Below are 7,500 nucleotides of genomic sequence, written 5' to 3' on the forward strand. Positions count from 1 at the left end.
TCCCCTCAATCAAATATGAATACTACGGCTGGAGTTTTATGAAAAAAGCCAAAGCCCCTTATCGGATTTGAACCGATGACTTACGCCTTACCATGGCGTTACTCTACCACTGAGTTAAAAAGGCCTATTTGATTCAATTTCTGAGTCAGACACTAGCCACGATGAGTTGAGTGTATATAATTATTATAAATTATAAATAATAAGATATGTACATAAATATATCTTATCTACATAGTCGCTCATTGAGTAACGAAAAATTGGATTTATCTAATGAGTATAGGTAAAATAGTTTTTTGATATTGGATTTGATCAATGCAATGAATTGTTTCATCATACGACCGATCCCTAATTAAATTGATGAGCCCCATCCTAACGAAATGAATTTGATTCATACATGTACACACACGAATTGAACATAGATACATTCACCGAATCATTGATAAAGCAATTCTATTTGGCGAGAAAAAAATTTTCAATAACTTGTTGATCCCTATCCCCAGATTTCAAAATTTATCGTTTTTTAATTTCTTGGCTTAGTGTGAGATCGAAATATACCTAACCTAATCTTAACAATGAGTGAATCAATGAGTGAAAGTATGAGAAATGGAGTTTAATCCTGTTTATAGCATATGGCAGACCAATTCCCGAAGGGTACTAGCCTTCGTATTATTTAAATAAAAAAAGAATAAAATAAAAAAAGAATATTTTTTTTTTCTAATATTTATTATTTTTGTTTATTTTAGAGGTTTCCTCTAATCACTACTAATCACTATTTTCATTTGATATTCTATAATATAAGTAATATAACTATATATTCCAATTTGCAAATTTATGTATATTATTTAAATGAAATAAATAAAAAAAAAATGCAATTTAAAATAAAATAATTTCTATATAGAATTATATGGGGAATGGTGATTAGAATGAACGATTCATAAATAGAAATCACAAATAAAAAAATTTCGATGGAATAATGAAAGAAAGAAAAATACGTCGAATTGCATCATATTAGTCCATTATATTTATTTTATATTGACAATTTCAAAAAACTATTCATACTATGATCATAGTATGATGGCAGTCGGGCAAGTATGCCCCCATCGTCTAGTGGTCCAGGACATCTCTCTTTCAAGGAGGCAGCGGGGATTCGACTTCCCCTGGGGGTAGGGTACTACGAAAGGAAGTTGATCATGGATTATCAACAAGCTTGGAATTGATTCTTCCCGGGTCGATGCCCGAGCGGTTAATGGGGACGGACTGTAAATTCGTTGGCAATATGTCTACGCTGGTTCAAATCCAGCTCGGCCCAATATATCGCGTATCCACCATAAAATGATATAACCTATTTGTCCTTCTACAGAAATACTTGACTTGATATGAAAGAATAAAAAAAAAAAACTCTTTTTTTATTCATTGACAGATTGATAATCAATCAATTTTACAATAACGAAAAAATAAATATTAATCCATGCTTCTCACACTAAAGTCCATGTCTCCGCGCATATCAATCTATTACTTTATTACTCGCGTCTCTGTCTGGTAGAATATGACAATTCGAATCAAAAATCTACATAGAAAGGTTTGAAGGAAATTAAATCAACAACATATGTTGTACACTTTATTTCCCTGGGATTGTAGTTCAATTGGTCAGAGCACCGCCCTGTCAAGGCGGAAGCTGCGGGTTCGAGTCCCGTCAGTCCCGATGGATCCAAATCCAATAAAAAAAAAATACATCAATTAATCTCTTCCTTTCCTGTGAAAGAGAGAACAAATAACATAACTGAATTTTATTCCAAACGGGATCTCTCTTATTTTTTTTCCACATTTTTCAACAAAAAAATATGGGAATTTTGATTTCTTCAACGAGTACTAATTGATGGGAGAAAGACATATGTGCCATATGTGAATTACCACAATTATTGGTAGCATCATATTCAGGATTCGAAGGCGTACTGGGTCTAGTTGATTACGCCCGATTTTTCTAATGAAATAGAGTACTATACGTTTCCGGAAAGCACATACATAAAGGGAATTTGGACGATACAAAATAAAGTTTACATAGTAAACTTTGATCTAATTTTTCGTCTGAAAGCAAAATATATCCGTTCTGGCTCCGATTTTTTGTAACCTCAATTAGTAAATTCAATTACTAATTTGAATTTGAAATAATCTATCTTATTAAAATTTAACACTTAACTTTTGATATATACGTCCCACTACTAATTCAAGGAAAGAGGATATTAATACAAACAAGGATCCCATCTATCTCTCTTAGTGAGGTAATTAAGAATTTTTGAAAGTTTAAGTTTCGTTTTTATTTCTTTTTTTTAAGAAGATTTTATAAGTACAAAAAAAGGAAGGAGTTTAGTTCGAACCTACCTCCTTTTCCTTTTTTGAATTTCGCTGCTATTCTTTGCTTGAGTTTGTTTATAAACAATGTAAGGGTAAAGGTAGTCTGATGAGACTTCATCAGATGATTGCATTGAATAAGAGGGCAGTAGATTATAGAAAAGAAAGAATGCAAAAAATTATAAATAAAAAAAAGTAACGAAATTCTTGATTGCATCAGGAATCCCATTTTGTTTAAATTCGGTATGGATAAAAGATCTTCCTATGTTATACTATTCAATTCTCGACGATGAATCGATTTGATAGCTCCGATATTGTTATTCATGATATTTTAATACGATTCGATATCATCGAGATGCAACGCATCCCCTTGAATTTACAAGCGAAACATTTATCATCTCTATGGGATTAAATCCCGAGTTATTGCGAATAAAAAATGAAACGATGATATTATGGAAGTAAATATTCTCGCATTTATTGCTACTGCACTGTTCATTCTAGTTCCGACCGCCTTTTTACTTATAATATACGTAAAAACAATCAGTCAAAGTGATTAATTTGAATTAACCTTGACGTTTTAGTTCTTATCAATGATTGAAGATAAGAAAAATGAAAAGCATTAAAATTTCGCGTCTTAAATGAAATTGGCGGACTAGAATTATCAGTATTCTACGAGAGAAGTATTCGATAAGATCCGATAGTATGGTAGAAAGAAATATATGAATCCTTCTACCATACTATCTATTATTGTTATTGAAGTGTATAAATATAAAATTGTACTCTATAAAAATAGAGGTTGAATATCGATCAATTTGAATATAGATGAATATACAATATATATCTTTCTATTTATATATAGATATCATATCAATTACATATATGTAATATTAATCTAATATACATAGTGGCCCAATTCTATTTCTTTGCTTCATAATTCATGTTGATTAGAATGAATCTGAAATCAAATAATCGAAAGGCCACTAATTTTTTTTTAGCATTCGAAAGAAGTAATTGATTGAGCAGTTGACAGATGATCCAGGAGTTCGGTTCCATGGGAACTTTTTATCTTCGGATTTCGAAAAGAATTAGCAAACCCCATTTTTATTTAACGTTTGAAGCATGATATGAAATGAGTTCCCTAAAACAAGAAAAAATCCTATTTTGAAAATAACTAAAATACTAATAATAATAAATAAAAGAAGTGGTAAGCACGTAATATGTGGGTGGCTACCCCGAGGTACTATCTTATTATGAGGTAGTATATTATTATGCGTAGTATCTCATTGGACAACCACTATGTCTATGTTCTTTCGTGTTGAAAGTATGGATCCACTTAAAAACTTATAATCCGAACTCTTTTTTTTTTTACTTTTCAAAATAAAAGAAAAAAAGTTTTGCAGAACGATCTATAAAATAAACCAAAAACAATACAGTTTTATTTTTCAATTAGTAGTACTTCTAGAGTCCACTTCTTCCCCATACTACGAGGGAAAGAGAAAATGTAAAGACTACCATTAAAGCAGCCCAAGCGAGACTTACCATATCCATGTGAATTATGTCCCCTATCTCTATGAATATAAAAGAATTATTCCATTATTGCTCACTAATAATTATTATTCACTAATAATAGTGGAATCACTAGCGCATAGTCAAAAAGAGATTCGGGCACAACACCATTGATGAAACAATACAAAAAATCGAATTATCCCAAGTTATTATATGATTTCTAGTATAATCGAAAAAATTCAGTACAAATAAATAAAAGAGAGCAGAAAAACTCTTGGAAGTATCAAAAGAATGTTAGTAACATGTAGGAATAATAAGACCTAGTCTTTCTTTTGTTGTCCTGCATTTCATTACATTAAGTAAAAAGTCTCAAAATAGAGAATCAAGATAGTATCTATCACATAACCCTACTATTATTCCTTTCTCATTTGATCTAATCTTTACTGTCCCCCCGATTGTTTCATAGAGACAATCGGAAGATGGGATGGCCTATTACATGCGTGGTTAGAGCTTATCGAAAAGAAATAAGTTCTTTTTTTAAGATTAAAATAAAAAAAAAAGCCAATTATTCATTCAATATAATATTGATTGAATGCTCGAGTACTCAGATACTTTCATGAGTCCGTATATCAAGTATCTTCCTCCTTTCCGTAAGGAAAAATGAAATTATATTCCCTAATTCAAGACCCAATGAGTAGACACTACATTAGTAGTCGAAGGGCTATCATCTCAAGATTTAACGATTATTTTTCATTACTCTACTAAATTCTGGAAACGAAACCTATACGCAAGGATTTATAACATTTTAGAGAACCCCAACGATGCTTAGAATCAAGCAAATCTAAAGATGCTTTTCTTCTAAAAAAAATGATAAAGTTATATCAGCAAAACAGAAGAGGGTATTTTGATTCTTTTGTTTGTTGCTGAGGCGACACCCGGATTTGAACTGGGGAAAAAGGGATTTGCAGTCCCCCGCCTTACCGCTCGGCCATGCCGCCAAAACGATACAAAATATTGGATTGGCTCTATCTCTTAGATAGATAGTATCTTACAACACACAATATCTAAAACGAAAAACCGCAAAACTTTGCTTTTTCTATTGAAAAAAAAATGTGGATTTTCATTCACAAAAGCAAAAAATCAGGACAAATGGGAACCGTTAACTTTAACTATTGACTGTGAATTCATAAATGATTCTTGGATTGAAATTGCAAATTCGGTTTCCCTAATGATATAAGAAAACAATCCAAAAATGGATACCTTACCTAAATAAATAAAAATTGATAGATAACTAATCATTACTAATCCATCCGTATTGATTCGTTTCCATAACCATAAAAAAATCCTTATTAATGACAATTTTAATAGCGATTATGAGTATATGTAAACCCCAGAACATAAACGATTACTATTATCTAAATCTAATATCTTATATATATATAAGATGTTTATAGGAAATGTTCGGAATTCTGTTTTTAGAATTTTTTTTTCATTATCATTAAATAGAAAATATAAATTTTTGATAGAGTACGACATGTGATGTTCCCCATAGAACTGTAATAAAGGAGGCGATATATATAACTAACTATATATATATATCTGCACATGTTTATTAATAAATACAAGTCCTTATACATACTTCAATCGCATTCTACGAATTCTACTAAAAAAAATATAGGTATAGGTAAAATATCTCTCTTCTATGCGAATTTTTTTTAACAGTGAAATCTACGAAAAAGTTCCATGTTGTTAAATAAAAAAAATTCTATATTGTTTCTTCAGATCAAATCCCGAATCTATTTATAGTACCCAATCCGATTGGAATATCATAATAATGGTAGAAATTGACTCACTTTTGTTTTGATATAGATATTTTATACAAAACTCCATAATTCTAAATAGAATTTACCAATTCATTTGTAGTTGTTGCAAATTCCAATTTAATTTGAGTATCAAAGTCTCTTTATTCCTACGTTCATATGTATTTCATGCATTACATCTATTACACCTATGAAGTTAGGTAAAATTTCATGTGATTCAGTAAACATAATATAAATTCCATCATTGCTAGATCGATCCATTTTAAGCAAATAATGGGATTTTTTTTATAAATGGGAAATAAATAAAATGCTTGGGGGTGGAAATGAGAGAATGTCTACAATACCTGCGTTTAATCAGATACAATTTGAAGGGTTTTGTAGGTTCATTGATCATGGCTTAACAGAAGAACTTTCTAAGTTTCCAAAAATTGAAGATACAGATCAAGAAATTGAATTTCAATTATTTGTGGAAACATATAAATTGGTAGAACCATTGATAAAAGAAAGAGATGCTGTATATGAATCACTCACATATTCTTCTGAATTATACGTATCCGCAGGATTAATTTGGAAAACCCGTAGGGATATGCAAGAACAAACAATTTTGATTGGAAACATTCCTCTAATGAATTCCCTGGGAACTTCTATAGTAAATGGACTATACAGAATTGTCATCAGTCAAATATTGCAAAGCCCCGGTATCTATTACCGGTCAGAATTGGACCATAACGGAATTTCGGTCTATACCGGCACCATAATATCTGATTGGGGAGGAAGATTAGAATTAGAGATTGATCGAAAAGCAAGGATATGGGCTCGTGTGAGTAGGAAACAGAAAATATCTATTCTAGTTCTATCATCAGCTATGGGTTCGAATCTAAGAGAAATTCTCGAGAATGTTTGCTACCCTGAAATTTTTTTGTCTTTCCTGAATGATAAGGAGAAAAAAAAAATTAGATCAAAAGAAAATGCCATTTTGGAGTTTTATCAACAATTTTCTTGTGTAGGCGGAGATCCGGTATTTTCTGAATCCTTATGTAAGGAATTACAAAAGAAATTCTTTCAACAAAGATGTGAATTAGGAAGGATTGGTCGACGAAATCTGAACCAGAGACTTAATCTTGATATACCTGAGAACAATACATTTTTGTTACAGCGAGATATATTGGCAGCTGCAGATCATTTGATTGGACTTAAATTTGGAATGGGTACACTTGACGATATGAATCATTTGAAAAATAAACGGATTCGTTCTGTTGCGGATCTCTTACAAGATCAATTCGGATTGGCTCTAGTTCGTTTAGAAAATATGGTTAGAGGAACTATATGTGGAGCAATTAGGCATAAATTAATACCGACTCCTCAGAATTTGGTAACTTCAACTCCATTAACAACCACATTTGAATCTTTTTTCGGATTACACCCATTATCTCAAGTTTTAGATCGAACTAATCCATTGACACAAATAGTTCATGGGCGAAAATTGAGTTATTTGGGCCCAGGAGGATTGACAGGGCGAACTGCTAGTTTTCGGATACGAGATATCCATCCTAGTCATTATGGACGCATTTGCCCAATTGACACGTCTGAAGGAATTAATGTTGGACTTATTGGATCATTAGCAATTCATGCAAGGATTGGTGATTGGGGATCTCTCGAAACTCCATTTTATGAAATTTCAGAGAGATTAAAAAAAGTGCGGATGCTTTATTTATCACCAAGTCGAGATGAATACTATATGGTAGCGACAGGAAATTCTTTGGCACTGAATCCAGGTATTCAGGAAGAACAGATTGTTCCAGCTCGATACCGTCAAGAATTCTTG

General features: G+C 31.6%; 4 non-coding genes across 4 annotated transcripts; 2 read left to right on the top strand and 2 right to left on the bottom strand.

The window, feature by feature from the left end:
• Window positions 1-52: 52 nt before the first annotated feature.
• TRNAT-GGU (transfer RNA threonine (anticodon GGU)) lies at window positions 53-124 on the bottom strand. The gene has a single exon. It is a non-coding gene; the product is annotated as a tRNA-Thr (tRNA).
• A 1,101-nt stretch (window positions 125-1,225) lies between these two features.
• TRNAY-GUA (transfer RNA tyrosine (anticodon GUA)) lies at window positions 1,226-1,309 on the top strand. The gene has a single exon. It is a non-coding gene; the product is annotated as a tRNA-Tyr (tRNA).
• A 319-nt stretch (window positions 1,310-1,628) lies between these two features.
• TRNAD-GUC (transfer RNA aspartic acid (anticodon GUC)) lies at window positions 1,629-1,702 on the top strand. Its single transcript has one exon. It is a non-coding gene; the product is annotated as a tRNA-Asp (tRNA).
• A 3,079-nt stretch (window positions 1,703-4,781) lies between these two features.
• On the bottom strand, window positions 4,782-4,853 carry TRNAC-GCA (transfer RNA cysteine (anticodon GCA)). The gene has a single exon. It is a non-coding gene; the product is annotated as a tRNA-Cys (tRNA).
• Window positions 4,854-7,500: the final 2,647 nt, after the last annotated feature.

Source organism: Cucumis melo, unplaced genomic scaffold (assembly GCF_025177605.1).
Source record: "Cucumis melo cultivar AY unplaced genomic scaffold, USDA_Cmelo_AY_1.0 utg002156l, whole genome shotgun sequence".
In the NCBI taxonomy this organism is placed as follows: Eukaryota; Viridiplantae; Streptophyta; class Magnoliopsida; order Cucurbitales; family Cucurbitaceae; genus Cucumis; species Cucumis melo.